The following is a 25,597-nucleotide window of genomic DNA, read 5'->3' on the forward strand; positions in this document are numbered from 1 at the left end:
CATTCCAATCTCTAAATTCCATTGTTCTACAGGACTTTGAAAGTTTAATTTTCTCGTTTTGTAAAAATCATTCAGAAAGTCAATAAAGCCCGTTTACTTTTAGGAAAAATAAACATAATAATCTTGTCTTGTTTATCTTGTTCGTTGCATAAATGCTACTATCCCTTTGATGCCCAACCACCTTACACTTATCTGAAAATGCTAATTTCCTTCACACCCTGCACCTCATCCATATTTACTTATTAGCATTTCAAATGTCTTCCTGCTCTTAATTTATTTCGATAATTTCAAACCTGCAGTCAATCTGACTATAATTCAATTACTTCAGTCACTTAGGCAGGAACATCCACATTCACACATATAAGACAACAATAATATTACGAAAAATATTATCGTTTCATGACGATTTCTTAAAACATATTGTGGCCAAAACTGTACACAGTTTTCCAGATGTATGCTCACTAATCTCCTGTACAGCTGCAATAAAACTTCCATTCTCCCTCAATAAAAGCCAGCATTTAATTTGCTTTCCTAATCACTTCCTGGACCTTGTATGCAAGCTATTTTAATGATTTATGTACTAGGACCTCTGGTGTGGATATGGTCAGTTGAAGAAACTATTTCTGCTTGCTTGGAATTTGGGAATAAGAAACACAGGTACAACAAATAGACAGATTTCAACATTGAAATTAGGAAACAATAGACACAGCAAGGGTGCTGGAAGTTCAGAGCTTCGTTCCATACATATTAATTGGTTGCTTTATTTTAAAGCTGCGATCGATAGTGTTTTATTACAAAATTCATTGATGTACATGGCAAAAGCGTTTTGGTTCCCAATTTGCCAGGATATCTCTAAATAATAGAACAGAACCTAGGGAATAAATGGCCTCACCAAAATCAAAGCTTATGGAAAAGTGGATCATCTCTTGACTCAGCACGCATCAGCCCCTGAACTCAAAAATGAGTTCATCAATTTAAGATCATAATATCCTTCTTCGTCTTCTTTCTTGTTTATTGCCTTTGCGGGCTGCTTTTGGTCTCCTTTATTTAATTGTTCCTTCATGTTGCCTTTGGACGGCTGCTATGCAGCGTTTCATAACCTCACTTAGACACATATTTTGTTTATTTGAAGACATATTGCATTTAAGACTGTATTGCAAGGGGAATAGAGTTCAAGAATGAATACATCTTGCTAAAAAAAAACAAAGGGCTTTGGTGACACCATACCTTTAATATTATTTGCAGTTTTGATCTGCATCTTTCAGGAAGAATACTAGTGATTTGGAGGCGGCACAGCGAATGTTCACTGATTGCTCCCCGGGATGTGGGGACAGTCCTATGATGAGACACTGAGTACAATGGAGTAGCATTCCGGCTCTGCCACGTGGTTATTACATATGTTACTGTCCCGAACCACCAACCCAGCCACCCATCATGCTCCTGGCTTAATTTCCATGGCTATCGATCCTGGTATAAGGCTCAACATTTATTCGCACTATCACTGTGCAGAGTAAGCCACTCCCAATTAGCTCACAGGGACATGGAAATTTTATCAATAAAAGTCCGCTTAAGGGAAAACTTGGATTGGTCTATAAATTGAACATTTTCGGAAGTCAATAAGCAACGGATTCACTTGCATCAATCCACATAAATGTTTCATCGCAGTATTCAGTGCTAAAGCCATCCCACAACTGGGCTTGTGCTATTAGATGTCATTTTAATAAATTACACGCGCAACCACATGGAACAAATAGATGGATGCTTTCATTTAGTTCCCTGGTTTTATGTGGCGGGTGGGGGGGGGTGGTGGGTGGTGTTGGTTGGGGGGGGTGGTGGGGGGCAGCGCGGGAGCAGCATCAGAGGTTAGCGGTATTGTATATAAATTCCAACTTTTTACTGGAAAGATAGGAATTTTTATAAAAGGCCCTGCACAGGAAAAGTTACTCTTGTGCAAAACCTGTGCCCCATCTGCGCTAAGCGGGTCACCATCTTGCCCAAACATATCCAGCTGCCCCGCCGCATCTGCGGGGAGCGACCCTAAAACTGGTTTCAGCACCATGTGTAACAACGGCTCTTTTCAGAGCCACAAAATGGACAAAGTGAAGGGCTGTGATCTGTGACTGCTGAGACCAGCATTTCCCCACCCCTTAATTGCTCTTTGCAGCTGTGATTTTAATAACACCCTGTGCTTTGCTAGACCACTTCAGGGGGACAGTTGAGAGCTCTGTGTCTGGAGTCACATTTGAATCCATAAATTAGGCTGATCTTTAATTAATGGAGGGTGAGTCTGCTATCTGACCTATAATACAGAAACAGCATCTCCGGTACCTGCCAGGACTTTACATTCCTACAACAAGCACGATGTGAAGCAGTTTCCCAATTCGCGAAATCAATCCCTCTCCCTTTGTACCTCTCACTGGAATTTCTGTGACTTAATATCTCACCGAAATAAATCCAATCTTCAAAGCTTTGAAAGTCCTGTGCAGATGAACGTTCTCAATTTGCTTACTTTCATACAGTCCCATCAGAGATGAACAATAACGTTTGCAGCAAAGTAGTGGGATACAGTTTGGAACTTTAGATTGCAAAGCTCTAGTCAGTGTTGGCGTTGTGACTTAGTTGGTTAAAGCGCTTGTTTAATGTAAAAGCGATTCTGCTTTTAATTGTCAGGTGTGTCTTTATCGATTTAGTCGATGCATGTCTTTAAATTAAACCATTGATGTCCAGAAGCAGCATTGATATTTAGGCGACTATATAATGAAGCCGGATAGGATCACTGTTTCCTTGGGAAGTCATGCGGGAAGAGCATTTTAAAATATTGCCGGTGATAACTGTGGGCAAAGATTGAATGATTTATGTTACTGTGCTTTAGGCAGGAACGAACGGGGAGAGATAAGTGTTGGTGTTTTTTTGATGAAGTCCTTGGGCTGGCAGATCTATTTCCATCCCAACAATTTGTGATTCACACTATTTAGAACGTTACTGTTCCCACTACAAACACCGTATGAAATTGCTTATTCGCTTTGTAGCTTGCGACTCCAATTATATCTTCCCAAAATCAATGCAATCTTCAAAGCTTTAAATGCCCAGTGCAGATACCTGGTTAACAACAGTTGCGAGGTCACACGCCATGTAGTTGGTGCAAATTAGAATAATTGTGAAGTGAAGCCAAAGGGAGGCTGCTGGTCTGTCTGTGAGGAAAATGAGCTGCAGAAGATGAGTCACCTCACAAGGGAATGCATAAAAAGATGGTGACGCCTCTTTTTAAGTAGTGATGGCTGCTATCACTGGGTAGTTCAGTCGTTAGGGCACCAGACTTTTAATCTGTGTGTTCAGGTTATAAGTCCATGTCTGGCTGTTCACTTTCGGTTTAAGATGTTCACGCCTGGTGAAACGACCAACTCAAACAGCCATGAATGCTGAATTCTTAAAGGGGAGCTGAACAAACGGCGGCGTTACTTTGATTTCCAACAAAGGATCCACTCTCTTGTAATTGTGATAGCCTCGATCAATTTAATATTCTTTCCTGTGTTTCCAGATACTCCTTGTGTGAAGAGTGCCTCCTGACATTCCTCTTGGTTGGCTGGCACTCGTGCTGTGGAACTGTGACCAAAACAAAAGTCAACATTCAACCCCGTTCTTCCCGCCGGGGGAAAAGGTTTCTCTGTGTTTAAACAAACAATTCACTTTAACAGGTTAGAAACCTCGATCAGATCATTCTTCTACAATGAGGAGAATAGAAAAAAAAACAGTTAATCCCTGAAAATGAAACTAAAAATTGTGCAAGGATCGGGGAGAAGTCTGGTGGATTGATTGAGGGTGAATTTCTCCTTCTAGGAGCCAGCACAGACAGGATGAGCCAAATGACCTATCTATCTGCTGACCCCATTCTATACTTATACGAATCGAGGATGATGAACTTTAACTCCAGATGTAATCTGCAGAGCTCCAGAACCCAATGGTGAATCAGCACCGCTTCCTTTCCTGGCTCAGTGTAATCCCGATGTGTCCTCTGAGCAGTGTCTGTAACAACATGAGAAATAGGGACAGGTGTGTCATGTGTCTCACGGCTTCACAAACCGTCCAGAACCTTTATGTTGAATGTCCACCTCAATTGCTCCTTCTTGAAAATTCTCATTTCGTGCTGCCCTACAGCCCCGTAACAGATGAAGAATTCTCAATGTGTTTACAGCAAAATAGTGAAATACGGTTCAAAACATAGCTGTTTGTGACTTAGCAACGTGGCGGAATCGGTCATGTCTTACATATAGTCATGCAGACGATCCTGAGTTCAGATTTAAATGGTGCTGTTATTTATTTCAAATTAATCAGGCAAAGTGTTGAACATTTTCAAGTCGGGAGGAAGCATATAGAATGAATGTGAACATAAAGAAGCATGATAGGATCGAAATTCCCTTTGAATAGAACGTGCACCGTTATGCTTATGTATCGCTCTCTCTTCAGTTCATCCCAATGAACCAGTGGGTTTGCCGGATTACGTGAATGATTACTGCTTTGGGGTCAGTGCGGAAGTTGTGCAGATAACATTTTCTTTTCCTCACTGTCTTTATCCACCGCACGCACTTACACAAAGAGGGATACCACGGATCAATCTACCAAAATCTCAAGGGATTTGAGACATTTTTCCAGCAAAAAAAAACAAGATTTTAAAGACATCTCAGTCAACCACAAATTATGTAAAATCAAATGTTTTTCTCCACTTTCATTCCACCTGGAAACTGTCCTTGGGATGAATCTCACTGAAACAGAGGGTGACCGATAAGGTTTGGTCCACTATGGGTAGCTTTGACCTAAGGATGGTTCAGGACCCCAGGGTAGGACTGCAGCGACGCTCGGAATACATTGACAGTTTTTTATTTTATTGCTTCCTGAATGTGAGATTCGCTGCTGAGGTCATCATTTATATTCGGTGACTTCTTCCCAATCAGTGGTTAATTGTCCACCATCTTTCCCGACTGGAAGTGACATAGCTGCACAGCTTAGATCCGATCCGTTGGTTATGGAATCACATCGAAAGCGATTGTCTGTGAGGACAGCAGAATTGGCACAAAAAACAAAGAATGGTGTAATGGGAATAAGATAAGTAGGATTTGTAAGTGTCCCTAATAGTTCAGCCTCTGCTGCTGCATCCCGTCAGGTTCTGGGCGCTGCACTTTAGGAAGGATATGAAGGAAGCTGGAAGGAGGGCAGAGAAAATTCACGAGAGTGGCTCCTGGGATGAGGAACTTCAGTTAGGAGGATGGATTGGGGAAGTTAGGAGTGTTTTTCTGGGAGAAAAGAAGGCTGAAAGGAGATTTGGTAGAAGGATGGAAAATCACAAGGGGCCTGCGCAGATTTGATGGGAAGGAAGTGTTCCCGTTGGTGATAGGATCAAGTTCGAGCTATTGCAGATTTAAAGTAGTTGCTACAAAAAACTGAGACGAAGAAAGATAAAACTTTCTTTTTTCTCGCAGAAAGAGGTTAAGGTCTGGAATGCAGCGCCTGTGATTGAGGTGAAGGCAACTGCAAGGGAAGCATTAAGAAGGGACTGTTATCTGGAAAGGAAGAACGTTCATGCTTGAAACTTAATTTCTCACCTGAAGAAATAGAATCTTTAAAGTTTTGAAAGCCCAGTGCAGGTGAAAGTTTTCAATTCGCACGAATGAACAATAATGCTTGCAGCAAAGAAGTGGGATGCAATTCTGAACTTTGCTTGGTAAACTCTGGTCATTGTTGGGCTTGTGACTTGGTTTTTAAACTGCTTCTTTAATGCACGCGAGATTCTGCATTTAAATGTCAGCGGCGCCTTTATCCTTTCAGTCAATGCATGGTTTTATATTTAACCAATGACGTCCTGAAGCAGAATATGGAATTAGGCGCCAATGTAATGAAGTCATAGAGGATCACCGTTTCCTTCGGAGGTTCAAGTGGAAGGAGCAAATTGAAATATTGCCGGCGAAAATTATGAGCGAGGGTTGAATTATTTACGTGACTGCATGTTCGGCAGGAATGAATGAGGAGGGATAAGTGGTGCAGTCTTTTTTGATGAGACCCTTGGGCTGACACTTTTTCCAGCCCGACACTCTGTGATTTGCACAATGTATGGCGTTGCTCCGAATGAGCTTTGTTGTTTTCAGTGTGACAGTGTCACTGGTTCCCACAACAAGCACCGTATGACTTTTTTTTATCCACTTGAGAAATCTACCTCTGAAACCTTTTGTAGCTTCTCACTTCAAATATATCTTCCTGAAACCAACGAATTCTTCAAAGGTTTAAAGGCCCAGCGCAGATGGCTGGGCAACAGCAATTTTCAAATCACACGTCGCTCGTAAGGAAGGAGTAGTTGTTTCAAATTAGAATAATTGTGAAATGAAGCCAAAGGGAGTCTGCCTTTCTGCGTGTGAGGAGAACGCGCTGCAGAGTATGAAATACCTAATAAGAAAATTGAACAAAAGCTTGTGATACCTCTTGTTGGACAGTGATGGTGATTAGAGTCCGTGTAGCTCTAGAGAGCTCTGTAGAGCATCAGACATTTAACCTGAGGGTCCAGATTTGAAGTCTCAGTCTGTGGGTTGCCTTTTGGATCAAGGTGTTGATTTGCAGTGAAACGACAAAAGACAGAGCAATGGACGCTGACATCTCAAGGAAAACTGAAGTAATGTTTCGTTTATTTCCAAGGAAAGATCCACCCTCTCGAAACTGGGGTAGCCTTGATCAATTTATGAATTGTTACTGGGATTCCTGATGCTCCAAGTGTGATAAGTGCTTCCCGACATATCTGTTGTTTGGCACAATCGTTGTGGACCTGTGGCAAAACAAAATGTTAAAATTCAAGCCCGTTCTTGCCACCAGAGGAAACGACTTCTCCACGTTTAACCTAAAAATTCATTTTAACAGGTTATAAACTTCAACCAGATCACACTTCATTCTCCTGTAATCAAGGGAACAGAAAAAAAAAATGAATCCCTAAAAGTAGAAAAAAAAGTGTGCAGGGATGGGGGGAAGTCGGGGGGGATTGACAGTGGGCGAATTTCTCCTTCAAAGAGCCAGTACAGGCAGGATAGGGCAAATGGCCTCTCTCGGTTCTTTACACATTCTACGTTTATTCGAATCTAGGATGATGAATCTTTAACTCCAAATATAACTTACTGAACTCTGGAATCCCACTGGTGAATCTGCACCGCTTCAATTGCAAGCTCAGAATAATCCTTGTGTTTCCTCTGAGTGGTGTCTGTAAGAAAATGAGAAATAGAAGCAGGTGTGTCATGTGTCTCACGTCTTCTTAAACATTCCGGAACTTTCTGTTTGAACATCCGTTTCAATTCCTCCTTGCTGAAAATTCTCAATTCGTGCTGCCCTACAGCCCCTTAGCAAATAAGTAATTCCAAATGAGTTTGCTGCAAGATAAACAAACACGGTTAAAAACAGGGCTGGGTGATGTTGCTTGTAACTTAGCATCGCGGATGCTATCTTACATTTAATAATGCAGACGGTTCTGAGTTCGGTTCTCAATAAAGAGGTTAGTTATTTCAATTTAATTAGGTAAACAGCTGAACATTTTCAAGTCGGGAGGAAGCATAGAGAATGACGTGCGAATATAAGGAAGCACAATAGGGTCGAAATTCTCTTCGAAGTGAACATGCACCCTTGTTCTTAAGAATCGCTCCCTCTTCTTTTCATCCTAATGAACTTGTGGGTTTGCACTGTTACCCGAACGAAATCCGGTTCGGGGTTATTGCAAAAGGTCTGCAGCGGATGCCATTTTCATTTCCTGTTAGATCTTTATCCGCCGCACACACGTTAAAAAAAAATGATTTGACGGGTCCATTTATGAAAGCCTCAAGAGATCTGAAAAGTAATTCTTGCAGAAAAAAACAAGACTTTAAAGATATCTCAATCAACCACAATTTATTTCAATGCATTTTGTTTCCCGCTTTCATTCCACCCAGAAACTCTTCTTGGAATGGATCTCACTGAAGAAAATGGTAACCGTGTGGTATCTGCCAACGTACCGGTGATGCGTTTTGGGCCATTGCCCATCTGAGACTGGGACAGGGCCCCAGGGAAAAATTGCTGCGATGCTTGGAATACATTAACAGCTTTTTTCTTTTATTATTTTGAGGATGTGAGAATCGCTGGTAAGGTCATCATTTCTTTGTGGAGCCTCCTTCTCCAGTAGGTGTTTAATTGTCTACTCCATGTGGCAAGATTACAGAGCGAAAATCTGATTCGTTGGTTGTGGGATCACCTCGAGTGCGATTGTCTGTGAGGACAGGAGACAACATACTTCATGACGCAAATAAACAAAGAGAGTTGTAATGGGAATAAGATAACTAAGGTTTGCAGAAGGTTTTACTTCAGCCTCAGCTGGTGCATCCCGTCTGGTTTTGGTCGCTTGTCCTTAGGAAGGATGTGAAGATGCGAAGAATGATGGGCAGAGGGCAGAACAAATTCACGAGAATGGTTCCTGGGATGAGGAACATCAGTCACGAAGATACATTGGGGAAGATAGGACTGATTCCTTGGGAGAAAAGGAAGCTGAGCTGAGTTTTGATAGAGGGATTCAAAATTACTAGAGGCCTGGGAGATTCGATGGGAAGAAAGTGTTCCCGTTCGTGAAATGATCAAGATCGAGTTGTTGCAGATTTAATGTATTTGTTCACAAAAATCAAAAGTGAAACGGAGAAAAAAATAAAAAAAACGTTAATTTTTTCGATGAAAATGGTTAAGGCCTGGAATGCACCCCATAAGAGGGGGAGGCGGGTTCAAGGGAAGCATTGAAAAGAAGATAAGACTATTATTTGGAAATGAAGAACATTCATAAAGGAAAGAGGCGGGTAATGGCACGAAGTGAATTGCTGATTCGGAGAAATGGTACAGACATGATGGGTCGAATGACATTCACCTGTGCTGTGGCAATTCTGATCTTCTGTAATTCTGTGGGTATAATGTTGCACACAAAATATATGGCCAGATGAGGTTGTGAACGGGAGAACAACAACCTCCCGAATGTAACATGGAGGTTAAAAGAACAAACGGGACAAACCAAACCAATAAATACATGCTAGAAAGAAAATGGGGACAGATGTTAGGATCTAAATTTGTTGAACTCATGTTGAGTCCAGGAAGCTGCAGATTACCCCGTTGGAACACGAGGTGATGTTCCTCGATGTTTGCTGCTGTTAACGCCTTTAAGCCCCTAGAACATGCTGAATGATGTTGTGCCTGATTTGTGACTATCCCAATATACTCGCTATTGCCTCAATTGTCCTTAATACCCTCTGAAAAACATCTATGAATCTCAGACTTTAAGTACAACAGTTAATTGAGCATTATTTTCCGTATCCAAACGGGAGCTCTGAAGTTCCAGCATCCTTTGCGTGTAGAATTGTTTCATAATTTCAATGCTGGGATCCCTGGCTTTAGTTTTTAAACTATGGGCCTTCATGCGTGACTTCCAGGAAGTGGAAATAGATTATTGGATTGGTCTTAAGTTTCTCCTTGCAACCCCAAACCTTGGATCAAATAAGTGCAAAAATCACGAGGGAGGATTCGGTACAGCGGCAGTCAGTGGCTTCAAAATAGGTGCTGTTTTAGTGTCAGGAACTCAGGAGCGTTAGGCGTGAGTTCAAGAGGCAAACAGAGTTGCAGAGCAAGAAAACTGAAAGATTGGCGAGGAGTGAGAGCGAGGAATATGAATTGTCTTCAGGATTTTTTCCAAAATGTTTCCAGGTAGAAAAGGACAGTAGTACAGACACTGGAAAAGATGAATGAACAGAAAACACTGGAAATATTCAGCAGGTCATAGAGCATCTAAGGAGACAAAAGGCCAGGTCGATATTCTCTTATCAAAATTGAAGAAATACGTAAAAACAACATATTTTATACCAGTGGAGTGCAGGACGGGGTGGGATGCACAAAACAGATTGTCAATGTGAGACTTGGGGGGGGGAGGGGGGGGGGTGAGGGGGGGCAATTCATGGTTACAATAATATTGTAATGCCTGTAGGAAGGAAAGATAATAGATGCGTCCATATGAGGTTGTGAATGGCCCCTTAGCAACGGTGCAAATTTAACATGAAGGAATAAAGAAAAGAACATGACAAATAATATTGAGGCAGAAGATTGGATCTAAAATTGTCGAAATCAGTGTTGAATCCAGACGGCTCTGTCGTACCCCATTGAAAGAGCAGGCACTTTTCGTCGAGATTTTATCTTGTTAAGACCCTTTATTCGCTGGTGTATGTTCGTTATTCTGAGATCCTGGTTGGTTGGCGTCTACCTCCATATGTTCGTTTACCCCTCATATTCGTTAAGAACCTCGTTTAAGATAACTCTTTGAACCTGATTTTTAAAAATAAAACCATGGGTTAAATATAATTTGGCATGCTCAGAAGTCCTTGCTCCCTTTGTGCGTAGAATTGTTTTCTAATTCCGGCAGAGAAATCTTTAGTTTTACTTCTGTGACTGTGGCCCTATGTCCAGGATTGCCAGCAGGCGGCAATGGTATATGGTCTGATCTTAACCGTTCAAAGTTACAAAAATAAAAATATCGAATCCTTCCTGCAATCATGAGGAAGGAGGACGACGAAGGGACAGTCAATGTTTTAAATATAGGGTCTGAGCTATGGTTTACTGCGGGAAATCGAAGAGGGTTAGGAGGGAGTTCAAAAGCCAAGCAGAGATATAGAGGACTACAATTGAAATATTGTCGAGGAGGAAGATCGAGGAACGTGAATGGCGTTCATCAACTTTCAACTTTTACTCAATGAAAGAAGAAAAATAAATTAATCTTTGAGCCAAGGAGATGCTGATTTGTACAGTGACTAGAAAATAGAGGTTGCGTTCGTAGGTTCATGGTGTTTACTGAGTGATAGATGATGGGATAAGTAAATAAATAACAGATGGAAGTTGATTGGCAGGATCATGAACAGCTGCCCACCGAAACTGATCTTTGCTGCAGGGTCAGTTCTCGGCTAATAGCCTAGTGATATTTCAATGGCTAATGATAGCTATTACTACAAAATACGGAGTTAGAAATATGAAATAACATGGACAAACTTAATGACAATCTTACTAATTCCAATCAAGAAAGTCTTCCAGTCTGCACCATCTGTTAGAAGGTATTTCTCTACTTTCCGACTATCCATTCGAGAGTGATGGGTCTGCTGGTCTTTGAATGGAATCTCTCCTGCACTGTCCTTGTCATTTGCCCTTCTGCCACCTGTAAAATCCATCCTTCTCTGGTCAGTATATGCAAGGCCACTACCACCGCCTATAGAAGGGTGTTGATTAATTGGTTTAACTGCACTTTATTGAAATTCACTGGTGTTTGAATTGGTATATGATTGACATAGTTTGGTATGTTTTGCACCCGTGATTTAACATACGAAGGGAAGGATATTGCACACTGCTTCCATGATTTGAAGGATCAGGAACGAACGACCACAAATGATAATACATAACAATTTTCGAACTGACAGAAGAAACAATCCCTTTGTGCAGAGAACTTAGGCTATGGAATTCATGAAGAATGCCCTTATATCGCAGGTCTTCCAGCCAGCTGTAATGTTGGCCAGGTTCCTACTACCCCTGATGTTTTCCGATCCCCGAAGACTTAACCAATTTTCAGGCAGAACATTTGATCCCAGCTGAAGCTAAAATGGGTGAACACGAACTCTCGAAGTCAAGTCTAATGAGGAAAAAAAAGGTAGCGGAAGAGAGGGCACGGATCTAATTTTATGCTACAATCTGCCATATTCAGTTATGTTTATACACATTACAAGACTGTCAATGAATGAATGTGGATTGGTGACTGAATGGGTGAGTGGGTGACTGACTGAGTATGTGTGTAGGTAGTCGCATGGAATGCATACACGGGTTGGCTGAGCAGTCTGGTGGAGTGAGCAGCCAGGTAGGGCTTATAGAAGTGTCGGCTGAGCAGTCGGGTATATTGGGCAATCAGTCCGGGGGTATAGTCGGTTCTGATGGGCAGTTGGGTCAGGGAGGCAGTTGGGTCGGTTGGGCAGTTGGTGACAGCTGGGCAGTTGGGTCAGGTAGACAGTTAGGTCGTTTGGGTAATGCGGCTTGGGTATTCAGTGTTTGGCTGTATACTCCGGGTCAGCTGGGTGTCGTGATGCATGGGTTAGAGATGTAGTCCTGTTGGTGGGGTCGTTCGTTCGGAGGTATATTGGGGTCAAGGGTTTATTCGTGTCGATTGTATACTCGGTCATCTGGACAGTTTGGGTAGGGTGGGCATTATGTCGGGGTTTAGTCGGGTCAGGTGAACAGCCCGGTCGGGTAAGCATTCGGGTCGATGGTGCAGCCAAGCTTGGTGGATGGTCGCGTCCAGGTGCCAAGATGATAACCCAATAGCTTCAATTGTTTGCTGAGCCTTAATACAGAAAATCATGAAACTGACACAAGCTTCAGTCTCATCTGTCTTTAACACATTCCACCAGTTCGCATAAATTGACTAATTTAAACTGCACCGTCGCCTCTGAAAGAGCAGCAAACCCTTCGCAGCTCAAAGGCCGTTTGACCCAAATCACAGCGAAGTGCTGAAAGGTAATGACAACCATTGTTCTGATTATCCTGTCCTCCCAGCTGGTGTCAAACCAGCATTTCGGAAACAGTAACTCAGATGTCATTTAGGATTAGTAGTTGGGTCGGGGGTCGGTAGCCGGATCGTGGGGGAACTGAGGTCAGTTGGGCTGTTGGGTCAGTGGGTTGTCAGCTTGGGGTGGGTAGTTAAGCTGGGCATGGGTTGTCGGTTCAGAACTGGGAATCTAGTTGGCTAGGATAAACAATCAGGTTGCGTGAGCAGTCAGATCATAGAGATGGGTAATCGGGTTGATTGGGCATCAGGTCTCATAAGTAGGTAATCAGTTTGGGTGAGCAGTCGGGTGACACAGGTGGGTAATTCGATTGTGTGTACACTCCGACCCTGCATAGTTGTTTTGCTTCAGGTGGGCCGTTGAGTCGGGTGGGTAGTCAGGTTGAGAGATAGTTGGGCAAGAGAGTGTCATTGTGTGGCAAGTAGCCAGTTCGGGAAAGGGCAATCAGGTCACGAGGCAAGGCTGTGCTAGTTCGGTAATGAGTAGTCGGCTTGGAGGGTGTAATTGGGTCGAAGAGGGAGTAGTTATGTTGGATGGGCCATTGCTTCGGGTGGGCATTCGGATCGGGTAGGCTGTCAGGTCTGGGGATGTATCCAGGTTTGGCAGGTGATGCTGAGTTGTGGTGTTGGATGTGTTGCATAGTTCAGTTATGCTGGTTAATCTCTGAGTTAAATCCAAGTTTTAACCAGCCTAACACTTGCAACATAAATATGCAGGCAAGTCCCGTATGTCTGACCCCCAATCCTCTTACACTGAGCTGAGAGTGGCAGACATTGACAGCGGGCCCAGGGCAGCGCAAATCAACCAATCAGGAATTTCAATTTCCGAAGCCATTTCAGCACGTGTGCACGTGACAGGACGCCCGCAGTGGTTAGGATGCACAACTGGAACTTAAATTCACTGCCGCGGGCATTGGATGTGTTAGGACCGTAACTGTTCATTAAACTGGTGCTTCTCATTTAAGTACCTGCCTTGCAAGGGAGATAGGGGCAACACACAGAGGTTTTACTCCACTTCTGAAGCATGTTAATGACGTAACCTGTGTGGCAAGATATATAGAAAAACAACTATTATAATCCCCGTGGAAAATCAGCAGACATTAAATAAATGAAACAAATTGGAAAAGTGGTTTCTGATTCCTTTTAAATAAAAATACTTTGTCATTGCTGCACAAAGGCCAACTGAAACGTTGGATACCATTTAACAATAATTAGAACGGGGAGCGGTGGTTTCATTTTGCATTTTTTATCAGTATCAAAATTAGTGTCCAAGGAAACGTTGCTATCTTCTTCAGCTCTTCCCTGAATTTAGTTTGTGCAGCTGCATACATAACCGTGTTTGCGCACGAACTCAAATAAATGAGCACGTGTCCGGTCTGATGGGCGATGTACACAGGGGCTGTATAATCCGGGCCTACATGAATGAGCAAACCACCCACTAAGGAACAAACGACCGCTGTCAACCACAACACTATAAAACTAACTGATACAGTGAACAGTAAAATCATCGATTTCCTTCGGTTTTGTATTTCCGGATCATTCTGATTCTCGCTTTTTGACCCCGGAGCTCGTTCCGGGCTCGTCTGGTTACTAAAATCCTTCTGACTGTCAAAGCATTAAGAAGCAATATCAAAGAGAAAGGAACGCAAATCAATAAAATGCTTTATAGCCAAGTAAATACACACCAAAAGGAAATGTATAAAATTCCAGGCTGTGTTGGAAACTCCTTTGAACAATGTTAACTGTTCGCTTAGGGTCAAATGCAAACCAATATGGTATGTTTTCTAAAAACGAGAGGGCAAAGATTGATGTTTGAACTGTAGTTCTCACTGTGCAATATCTTGCCTTAAACTTGTAAATACATATGGAGACAAACCGGTCAAACGTGAAGGAGACTGTAAACCAGACGGATAAATACATATAGGTATTAACTGTGTGCATTGTGAACTTTCAAATGGGTGTATAGTGCATGATTATTTGTGGAAAATGCATACCCCGGATTTTATGTACGAGAACATTGTTGTGCACGAGCAGTAGATCGGCTGTTGCCATGGACAACATATAGAAATAAATGCATTTTGAAAGGCCGCAGTTTCCTCAGGAGAGAATCTCGATTGTCATCAGGTTCCCTGGGGGGGAAAGAAGGAGAAAGTAGGTAGCATGGACACTCAGTTACATTCCACAGAACATTATAAGAAATGTTTCTGTGCATTTCCACTCAGCGTTATATCCATATATTTGATTTATAATATTGGCCTGTGTTTTTTGAACTTCCTAAATAAATATACGAACATGCACTCTATTGTGATAAAATAGTTTCCAAGACATTATTTTTGTGAATGCCCTTAGGTGAAACAGAGACAAGAAGCATGCTAGGATCTCCTAAGTGGACATCAGACTTCTGGGAAATGAGGCTGTGCATGTAATTGTTAAGGGAACGGAAACTGATTGGGAAGTAGAAACAGAATGAAAGACGAGATTTATGTATTCACTTTATTTTCAGCAGAACAGGGCCATGTCCAGGGGCTCTTGCTAAAGCTGTGTGTCTAAAACCCGTGAAAAGCTATGAGCTTACCAAGAGCTGATCAGAGTGTGTATTAGAGAGTTATGGGATATTAGGTGAGAGTGCCTGTGTGAATCATCAGCCATCAGGACATGTTGTGACCCGAGTGAAAGATGCTTCACAGAATTCGGCCTTGTTGAAGATAATCATATCCATGGAGCTGGGATGGAGTCATATGGCTGTTGGAGAGCTTTTGAGAATCGGACCCTGCATGAAGAAGAGTAGTTGAGCACTGCTGGAGCATGATGGAGTTGTGAGAGGCATTTGGACTGAACACAGTGGGAAATATGTGTTTGGAACTAGGCGAGAAATGCGTGAGACTTTCCATTGTTGTGTCAGCTACTTCAACTATAATTAATACATTCTACTGAATACAATTAGCATTTAATTATATATGTCTTGACTTTGGTTTGTTCATTTACAATAAACGTTTTAAAAAGTAACATCTTGTCCATTGCTTTCTTCCATCGGGCTCCTTGGGGAAGTTCGGTTCTTTCAGGTAATTGATCCTCAAGTGGAGACAGTAAAATACTGTCTAATGATTAGGCTTCTGCCTCCTCCTGGTGAATTTCAGTCCGAAGTTTTCATGATGCTGAAATAAATGTCTCTCGAATTCAGTCTGGAAACTTCAGTCTTGGAAAGTATTCCCCAAACTCCTACGGCAACCACCTTTGGGCTTCGATGCCTCAAGTGGGGCTAATGGTGACTTAGGACAATAGTGTAAACCTGGCTAAATCGGATCAGCCGTCCGTCATATATAATCCTCTCTTCCCTTTAAATGAACTTCGCCCCTGGCACTGGAATGAGGCTCGATGGAACTGTAAAGTGCACGTCTACCCGTGAGTACCTCGCAGGGGCAACCAGGTTATCAATATAATTTTCATAAAGGGAAAATAGGATACTTATTTAACTTGTTAAATTTCAACAGCCAAACAATAAACGGCTTTCCTTACATTCAACCTTCCTGCCATCAGCCAGTTACCATGTTAAACACTGAGCGAATTTGACAAATTGCCACTGAGGATCCATGTTACACTAAACAGAATTTTACAGTCTGCTCCGTCGGCTAATTTGGAGATGGGGATTCTTCAGGAGGATATCAGATACCAGTGGTGGTCAATATAATTTCCAGGCCACTACCGGAAGCGATAAATTCAAACAAAAAATTCTTCTGAAAAAAATAGACTATCCAAAGTAATTCAAAACGGTGCCCATTTCCAAAGCGTAATCGATCTGAAAGACTCGCTCAGGAACTGAACTGAACCGAGACATCGCCAATGATTCTTTCCGATGGAGGAATGAGGAGCAGCTTCCTGTTCATCAAATTAACTTCCCGTCCCCTTCTGGACGCAGGACGCTGCAGTTCTTGGAATTATCACTGTAATTTAGACAATGGGCCAGATTACCTATCAGATGGTTACCTTGGATAGTAAGCAGCACATTCTTTAGTGGCCTATGAACTTCTGGAAGACCGGGAAATCAACCTCCATATTCTTCAGTGTGAAGAGGAGTGTGAGGTGTTCACAATATACTGAGCAGCATCGCAGCTTACACCGCAAACGGGTAGGGCTCCCGTTGCTCTTCAGCAGTTTATCCCCGTAGAGAAATATGTCGGCAGTGAGACATTCCCACATTCAGCCACATAATTACTAGGAGTGAAATAATCAAAAGCTATTCGACAACACTGACTTACGGGGAATAGCAAAGGCGGCGAGAATTGGGTAGTAAATATTCGTTACTTGTAGGATCGTTGGCTGGATCATTTTTTTTTTAGAACGATGTGAGAGCTCACTCAGTTTTCTAATTGTGTTGAGATTCCATAAATGTTTCCCACTGTATAGGTCAATTTGTCTGCCCGTGAGGAAATCAGCTTACACAACAATTCGGATTATTCATCGACACTTCACAAACAAGTGGATAATTTCACTGTTATGAGACCCTGGTACCCCAATGGGGAAATTTTTCAGCTCAGTTCCAGAAACTTCGTCAATTAAAATTAATGATCGGCAAGTAACCACAGAGGGAATGCATTCTGTGCATGGCCCCTTGAATGTTGAAACGAATGTCCCTCCTGGACAGTATTGGATTTTATGAGCTTCATATTATTCCGTTGCGATATTAACTGTGCCATTGCAGAATGTGAACGTCGTCTGAACTGTAAGTACGTGATTTAAACTTTCTGTCTTCTGTAGCGACGCTTCGTGATGACCCAGCATTATTAATTCTGGTGATAATATTGTTCTACAATTAACTATACTAGAGATATCCGTATTTTTCCGCTAGTCCCATTGTCCTGCCCCTAGTCTATAGCCCTCCAGACCTCTCCTATCCAAGTATCTATGCAATTTATTCTTAAAACTGAAGAGTGAGCCCGCATTTACTACATCAGCTGGGAGGTCGTTCCGCACTCTCACCACTCTCTGAGTGAAGAATTTCCCCCTAATGTTCCCGCTAAACCTTTCCCCTTTCACGCTAAAGCCATGCCGTCTTGTGTTTATCTTTCCTAATCTAAATGGAGACACATAGAAACACACGCACGCACATATTGAACCAATGTTGGGAGGGTGTTCACTGTCTCCAGAGAGAGAGTGAACAGGGAGTTTGTTGGTTTTGGACTGGTTTGGGAATATCCAGATCCACATTTATCCTGAGTGAGCTGCATACAGACTCCACCCCCTGATTCTCGGACATGATTGGAATGTCTCTCGGTCTCTCCCCTATGTGCCCCCTCCATTGAATGTTAATCCAAGGACAGGACACCATGCTGATCCTGTCCATTCATTTTTAATCCCAGGACAGGACACCTTGCTGATCCTGTCCACAATGTTAATCCCAGGACAGGACACCTTGCTGATACTGTCAATTGAGGTGTTAATCAAGGACAGACATGGTTTCAAAAAGGGCCTGTCTTAATTTGTGGGTTAATATTAAATCTATATTTCTTACCCTGTTGAATGTGTTACTCCAGTTCCAAACCCTGATCTCACACAAACCTCTAAAACACTGGCAGTAACCCTCGCCCCCCACGAAACACAGGGAGTGGACAGAGATTGGGAGATTGTTCTTTTTTATTGAGGTTGTGTCTGTGGATGTTTTAATGATCTCAATGTCGATTGTAGAGGGTGTGAGTGTGTCCCTCTATGTGTCTGTGTGTGTGTGTCTGTCTGTGTGTGTCTTTCTCAGTGTGTGTGTTATCTGTGTATGTGTCTGTGTGTGTGTGACTCTGTGTCTGTCTCTATGAGTGTGTCTGTCTGTGTGTGTGTCTCTGTGAGTGTGTGTGTCTCTGTGTGTGCATCGCTGTGTGGGACACACTCACACCCTCTACAATCGACATTGAGATCATTAAAACATCCACAGACACAACCTCAATAAAAAAGAACAATCTCCCAATCTCTGTCCGCTCCCTGTGTTTCGTGGGGGGCGAGGGTTACTGCCAGTGTTTTAGAGGTTTGTGTGAGATCAGGGTTTGGAACTGGAGTAACACAATCAACAGGGTAAGAAATATAGATTTAATATTAACCCACAAATTAAGACAGGCCCTTTTTGAAACCATGTCTGTCCTTGATTAACACCTCAATCTCTGTGAGTGAGTGTGCGTGTCTTGTCTGTCCGTGTGCATCTGTGTGTCTGTATATGTGTGTGTGTGTCTGTGTACATCTGTCTTCTGAGTATCTCTCTGTCTCCTGCACTCCGAAATACTTTCAGGGCACACTGGACCCTCCCTGCTCATCTGACGAGTCCGAGGACTTGGTGGTGACTCCAGTCACATCACCTCCTCTCACCCAGCCATTGCTCATGGAGATGTTGATGACATGCAGGTCAGTGTGTACCTCCAAGAGTTGTTCTGCTGGATTGACTGTCCATCAAGGTCACCAATATCTCAGCAGAGTATGCCTAGGGCACTCATTCTCGGGACACATCAATACTCAAAAATTGAATTAACTCCTACATCCCTTGCGTCTTGTTACAAATAGCGTTTTGAAGTGCTGCCAGTTGTTCACATACCTCATGCTTCAATTCCAACGTCTGCTGCCTTGTTGAAGACGCTGGTGATATGTCATCAGCCTGAAGCTTGACATTGCCTTTCCCTCCCATAGCCCTCCGAGTGTGAGTGACCTTGGCTATTACTGTCTACGTCAGCTGCTCGGGCGTGTCTATGCTGTTCACGAGATTGTGGCTTCTTTACTTATGGAATGTGACTATCTGCCGACGTGATGTTACCTGCACTGGAGGAGGGTGCGAGGAGAATAATGTGACAATGCACCCTCTGAGATCCACTTCCCGTCCTCGGAGGTGGATGGCTGTGACCCGGTCTCAGCCCTCGATCTGTGAAAGGAAAAGTAGCGTTACAAGAGAAACGTTTGTTTTGTGCTCGCCAGAGTGTCTCATGTGTCCATCCATTAGGGCACTCTTTCTCTCAGCTCCAAAACCCACCTCAACATCAGTGATTGCCCACCCTGCCTCCAGATCTCCCAGTTCATGTGTCTGAATTTCCATGGGTCTAAGGATGAGGAGATCTGGGACACAGTGACCCATCTTGGCTCAGGCCCTCTCGTCAGCTGTTTTCATCTGCAAGCATCGAAATCTTCATGTACCTCGCCCATCAAAGAGAAACACAAGCCTATACTGGTGGCAGCCTGACTGTCCCACATGGCACCACATGCATGTCTCCTGCATGCAGCACTCATCAGCCTGCAACCCTTGATCTGTCTTCTGCCATTTCAGCTCTTCATTCAGTAACCAGGGCTCCCTCGCTAGTCCCTCCAGAGCTGCTGTGTTTGAAAGTACTGCTGGCTGCCTTTACAGATGGCCCCAGCATTTTTTGAACCAGGATTTCCCCCGTCTGCACCGCCGAAATGGACGGCTCCTCCCACCTCTCAGCTCTGATAATATCGCATTGTTAACTCTGACTTCCCTAAGCCTACATCCAAACACCCACTTACAATCTGATCAGGCCTTCGCCCCCTCCGGTAAAATTCCAGTTATTATCTTCAGCCCCATCACTAACTCCATTCCCAAGCCATTGACCATCCCCTGCCCCTCCCTAGGAACCCGGATACGGACATGGAATCCTGTGCTTTTGTGTCATATCATCATCCTTTTTGCCATTTCGTCCTTTCCTTGCCACCCATCCGTCCCCATTTCACTTTTGCTTAAAACATGTTGATTAGGTTACTTTTAAAAAAAATTCTATTGAAAGCGCATTGATAGAAATATTTAACTCTTTTTCTCTCTGAACAGATAGTGGCTGATCTGCTGAGTATTTCCAGCATATTCTATTTAGATTTCAGATTTATACCAAGGATTGTATTTTACATATTAGATAAATGGAAGTTGCTTCTTGAATTTTGTACACCATGTATTATTGTCGTAATTAACGGTCTTTAAAAAAACTGACCTTACCCTGAAACCTTTTATCATTCTCCCTCTGAATTTCAGCCTGGGTTATAATGATCTCACCAGTTCTGCTGCCGGGGACCTCGCCTTTGCTCTCAGTACAAAATGGTCACTAACGGATCTGAACCTTGGTCTTAATAAACAGTTAGATTCAAGGGGGAAACTATTGTCTGAGGCTCTGAGGAATCCGGACTGTAAAATACAGAAACTGCAGTAAGTACAGACTGTGTGATATTATGTTTATAATAGCAGGATAGAAAACAAAACAATGTCAGCACAATTACTGGTATAATAAATTAATGCTGTCCAATTTTATTAGTGCCTGTGACAAAGTTATTAATTTAAAAATTCTCCATTTACTCTGATTCATGTAATTTCTGTCTCTAATCCCATCTATGACATTTCCGTCCCACAGATTTTTGTGCTGAGAGTGCAGGAGAATAAAGGACCCCTCCTCCTCCTCAGAGGTGGGCTGGTCCCCGGTCACAGGAGTCTTTGATTTGTGAGAGTGAGAAGAGTGATTCGAGGCCAATGCACATTACAACACACCCTTCAGATTATTGTTTGTGAACAGTGATGCACACATGAACACGATGTTTTGTGGTCACCAGAGGCTCTCCTGTGTCCATCCATTAGGCCACTCTCTCTCTCAGCTCTGCAACCCATCTCACCATCAGTGATTGCCGCCCAGACTCTAGGCTTCCCAGCTCCAGCGCTTCACCTTCCATCAAGGTCCGGAATGAGACTAAGCTGGTGCAGCTGACTGTCCATCATGACACCACAGGCATGACTCCTACATGGAGCCATTTGGTCGTCACAAATCAACTCTGACAGGGCCCTCCAGAGAGGCTGACATATCCCTAACAGACAAAGCTGCTGCCTGGGCATTGTCAGTGGCTGCTTGGGGCTGACATTTCTACCAATTTCACTTTTATCATACGTCATAATTGAAGCTGTAAGCTTCACCTTGTGTGCTACGTTCACTTCCATTATGCTCATCCCCACTACAAATTCCATACCCTGATCACTGATGCTCCATGTCCTCTAGCGACCCCGGGCAAGGATTCGGGGGTGCTGTGATTTGGACTTGCAAGCAGGGAAATTATCCATTAGAGGTGTTAACCATAGAATTACAGCGGGTGCGACGTGGTTCAGTGCCCAACTGGACATTCAGAATGAACTCTCAGGCTGTACTGAACTGTTCCCACATTACTTCAATTTACAGTAAGCTTACACTGAGTCGCACATGTGATATATATGAGACATCAAGTCCCTAGGCTACCTCTCTCTGAGCTAGCTATTCCCAAAGCTGCTAGAATAACACTTACAATCACCCCTCGGCTGGTCTTCTGATGAGGGTGTAGATCCTGCTTCTGGTGACTACCTTTTGCTGCAGGTGTGTGTATTATACTACAGATCTCAGTTCACACTTCTGCAGCCCTCTTCACAAAATGGTGATTGCTCTTTCTCTGGAGGCCAATTTGGCTTTTTTGTTAGCTTATGTTCTCACTCACTTTAAACAGAGGTTGATCGTTAATCAAGAATCACCAAGGCCTTGTTTCTGCTGATGGTTGACCCATACAGGCCCCATTGCCTGATTATGTTAGCGGACGCCAAACCAGCTTTCCTACTCAGGTGTTAGTAGTCACCTGAAACAGTTGTTTGACCAAATTTCATGCTGCAGCTTCGCTCTCAAAAAGCAAAGTCTCACACCAGGAGTTAATGATTGCTATCCTTCATGCACCATCGTCCTTTGTCATTTAATCACTCCTGCACTTCCATTTTGTTTCTTTCTTACCTCCATCTCCCCCATTTCTCTGGCAGGGGCAAATGGTCCTCTGAGGCCTCGATCACCCCAGCGTCAGTTGGTGAGATGCGTCGTCTGGTGGGAAGCCCAGCCGAAAAACATTACTCTCACCCATTGCTTAACAACCCAATGGCGGGTGAGCTTAAAATTCAAACTGCTATCTCTAATTCTTCCTTCACATATAGTGTCTGACTTGCTGAGTATTTCCAGCATTTTCTATTTATATTTCAGATTTTCATCATCAATAGTATTTTCCCTGTATATAATGGAGTGTCTAACACTCTACACTACTATTATTATTAATGCTGTTCCCCCAGACTCCGGGAATTTACCCTGATTCTTGTTGGTTTTCTCTCCCATATCTCCAGTCTAAAGAATAACAATCTCACAGATTCTTGTGCCAAGGATCTTGCCTCGGCTATCAGTACAAACCAGTCACTGACAGATCTGCACATGGGGCTTAATGAACTGGGTGACTCAGGAGTGAAACTACTGTCTGTGGCTCTGCAGAACTTGGACTGCAAATTAGAGACTGAGGTAAGTACCAAACGGTGTGAGATTATGTTGATAATAACTGAATGTCTAACATAACATTTTCAGCAATGTTATTAAAAAATAAATAAACACTGTCCATTATTACTAATGTCAGTTATTATGTTATTATTGGAAATGAAACTGTATGTCATCTGCCTCCTGTTACTTCTGTCTAATCCCCACCCTATGCGATGTCAGTCCAAGAGATGTGTGTGCCAAGGGTGTGGGGGGAAATGTGACAGTACATCCAGGGGCACTCTCCCCCTTCTCAGAGGTGGATGGCTGCACCCAATCACAGCAGCCCTTGATTTGTGAGAGCGAGGAGAGTGATTATCGGGCAATGTGAATCCCAATATTTCCTTCATACTAATCCATGTGACTAGGGATTGATGCATGATCACTATGTTTTGTGGTCTCCATAGGCTGCCCTGTGTCCATCCTTTAGGCCATTCACTCTCCCAGTTCCACAACAATCTCACTGTCAGTGATTGCCCGCCCTGATTCCAATCTCCCATCGCCAGCTTTCCATCTTCCATTGGCTTAAGTGTGAAAAGATCTGGATATAGCCACCCATCTTGGATCGTTCCAAGACATTGTGTGCTCTCTTCTACACGCACCTAAATTTCCATTGTTACTCACGCAACAGAGACATACACGAGCCTATGCTGGTGACAGCCTGACTGTCCATCATGGAGACACAGGGATGCTTCATGCTGGAACACAATGAGTCACGGGAGCAAAGGAGTCAATTCTGACTGACTGGGGCTCGCCACAGAGAGGCTGACATGCTTCCAACAGCCGATGCGGCTGCCTGGGCATTGCCAGTGGCTGGGTGGGCAGGACCTTTTGACCAAGTTCACTTTCATCCTTAGTCACATATAAAGCTGTAAGGCTAACACTGTGTACTGGACTCACAGCCATTATCTTTCTCCCCACCACAAACTCCATTCCTTTACCATCCTCCCTCCATGTCCTCACACAAGTGACACGGGTTTAAGGTGTGGAGTCCCGTGATTTGTTTTGTACCCTCGCCAGTTTTATCACGTTAATACTCGGTGCGTTTCCACTTTGTACTAATCCCCACAACCCACCCCACCCCGCCTCTCCGTAATTCACTGTCACTTAAAACCAGTCAAGCCCCTGCTTTTCGCAGTTCTAATGTAAGCTCATCAAACTGAAACATTAACCTGGCCTGAATTTTTCCCTTGTTGGGTGCACGATCGTGGAGCCTGGGAGCAGATGCGAAATGCGCTTCTGCTCGATCAACCCCGCGACCATGATCTTACGCTGCTTGGCCAATTGAGAGCCAGCCAATGTGAAGCGTACCCGGGGAAAGGCTCAGCACTGCCGCTGGGGGAGGCAAGAGGGCAGTACCGACTGAACTGTAAGTGCTGGTTAGCGCTTCCAGTGAGCTCCATGAAGGCAATCAGATGCTTCAAAGAGCTGCAGACCTCCAAATAATAGCATAAAGCACAAAAGTTTGCAAAACTGTCCATGCAGCACAATCAAACACCTGAAAGCAGGCCTCCCAAGAAACAGGCCCCAGATATTTATTTTTATTTTAAATACTAATGAAGATTTCATCCCTCCCTGGGATGCGCTTTGATCAATAATGTAAAGGTCGCCTGGTCGATTGGCTAGTCCGCCAACGTAAGGTTGGATGGGCCACGAGAACCCGCTGAAAATTGGGACTTTAATGGGTTTAAATTCCCGCTTCATTCTCCGCGGGAGCTCTTCAACATTTGCGCGTGTCCGCCAAGCAAAATATCGCACGAGTGCGCGTTGACGTCAGGACGCTCGTCCGACATCATCTCGCACGATTCCATGCTGCTTGGGTCAGGCACGCGCCCGCCTGCGGGACTTTGGGCTCTGTTTCTCCCTTCACAGATGCTGCCTCACAGGCTGACTATTTACAGAACATTCCTTTATATTTCACATCGACAGCATCAATTATAGATTGCTTTTAGGTTTTGAAGTTGTGCTTCTTGATTTTTTTCAAACAGTATATTATTATTTTAATCAGTTATGTTCTTTGAAAAAAAATGGAAATTTATTCTGATTCCTGTTATTTGTTCTCTCTCGAGCCCTATGGGGCACCGCTCTGACAGACCTTGTACTGAGGATCTTGCCTCTGTTTTTAATCGCTCCCTGACAGATCTGGACCTGGGTAATAACAAACTGGGAGATTCAGGAGTGAAACGACTGTCTCTAGCTCTGAGGAGATCAGACTGTAAAATACAGAAACTGGAGTTAATATAAGACAGTGTGAGATTGTGTTTGGATTAATTAATATTTAACGATATATTTTGAGCACTGTTACCAGTATTAGCTTCTGGCAGCCAATGCTGTTGCCTGGGCATTGCTGGTGGCTGGGTGGGCAAGACCTTTTGACCAAGTTCACTTTTATACTTAGTCACATATAAGGCTATGAGGCTAACATTTTGTACTGACCTCACAGCCATTATCTTTCTCCCCACCACAAACTCCATTCCTTTACCATCCTCGCTCCATGTCCTCAAACGAGTGACACGGGTTTAAGTGGTGGAGTCCAGTGATTTGTTTTGCACCCTCGCCAGTTTTATCACGTTAATAATCGGTGCTCTTCCGTTTTGTAATCCCCCTCCTCCCTAATTTACTGTCACTTAAAACCACTCAAGACACTGTCTTTCCCAGTTCTAAA

The sequence above is a fragment of the Carcharodon carcharias genome, assembly GCF_017639515.1.
Source record: "Carcharodon carcharias isolate sCarCar2 chromosome 24 unlocalized genomic scaffold, sCarCar2.pri SUPER_24_unloc_2, whole genome shotgun sequence".
NCBI lineage: Eukaryota > Metazoa > Chordata > Chondrichthyes > Lamniformes > Lamnidae > Carcharodon > Carcharodon carcharias.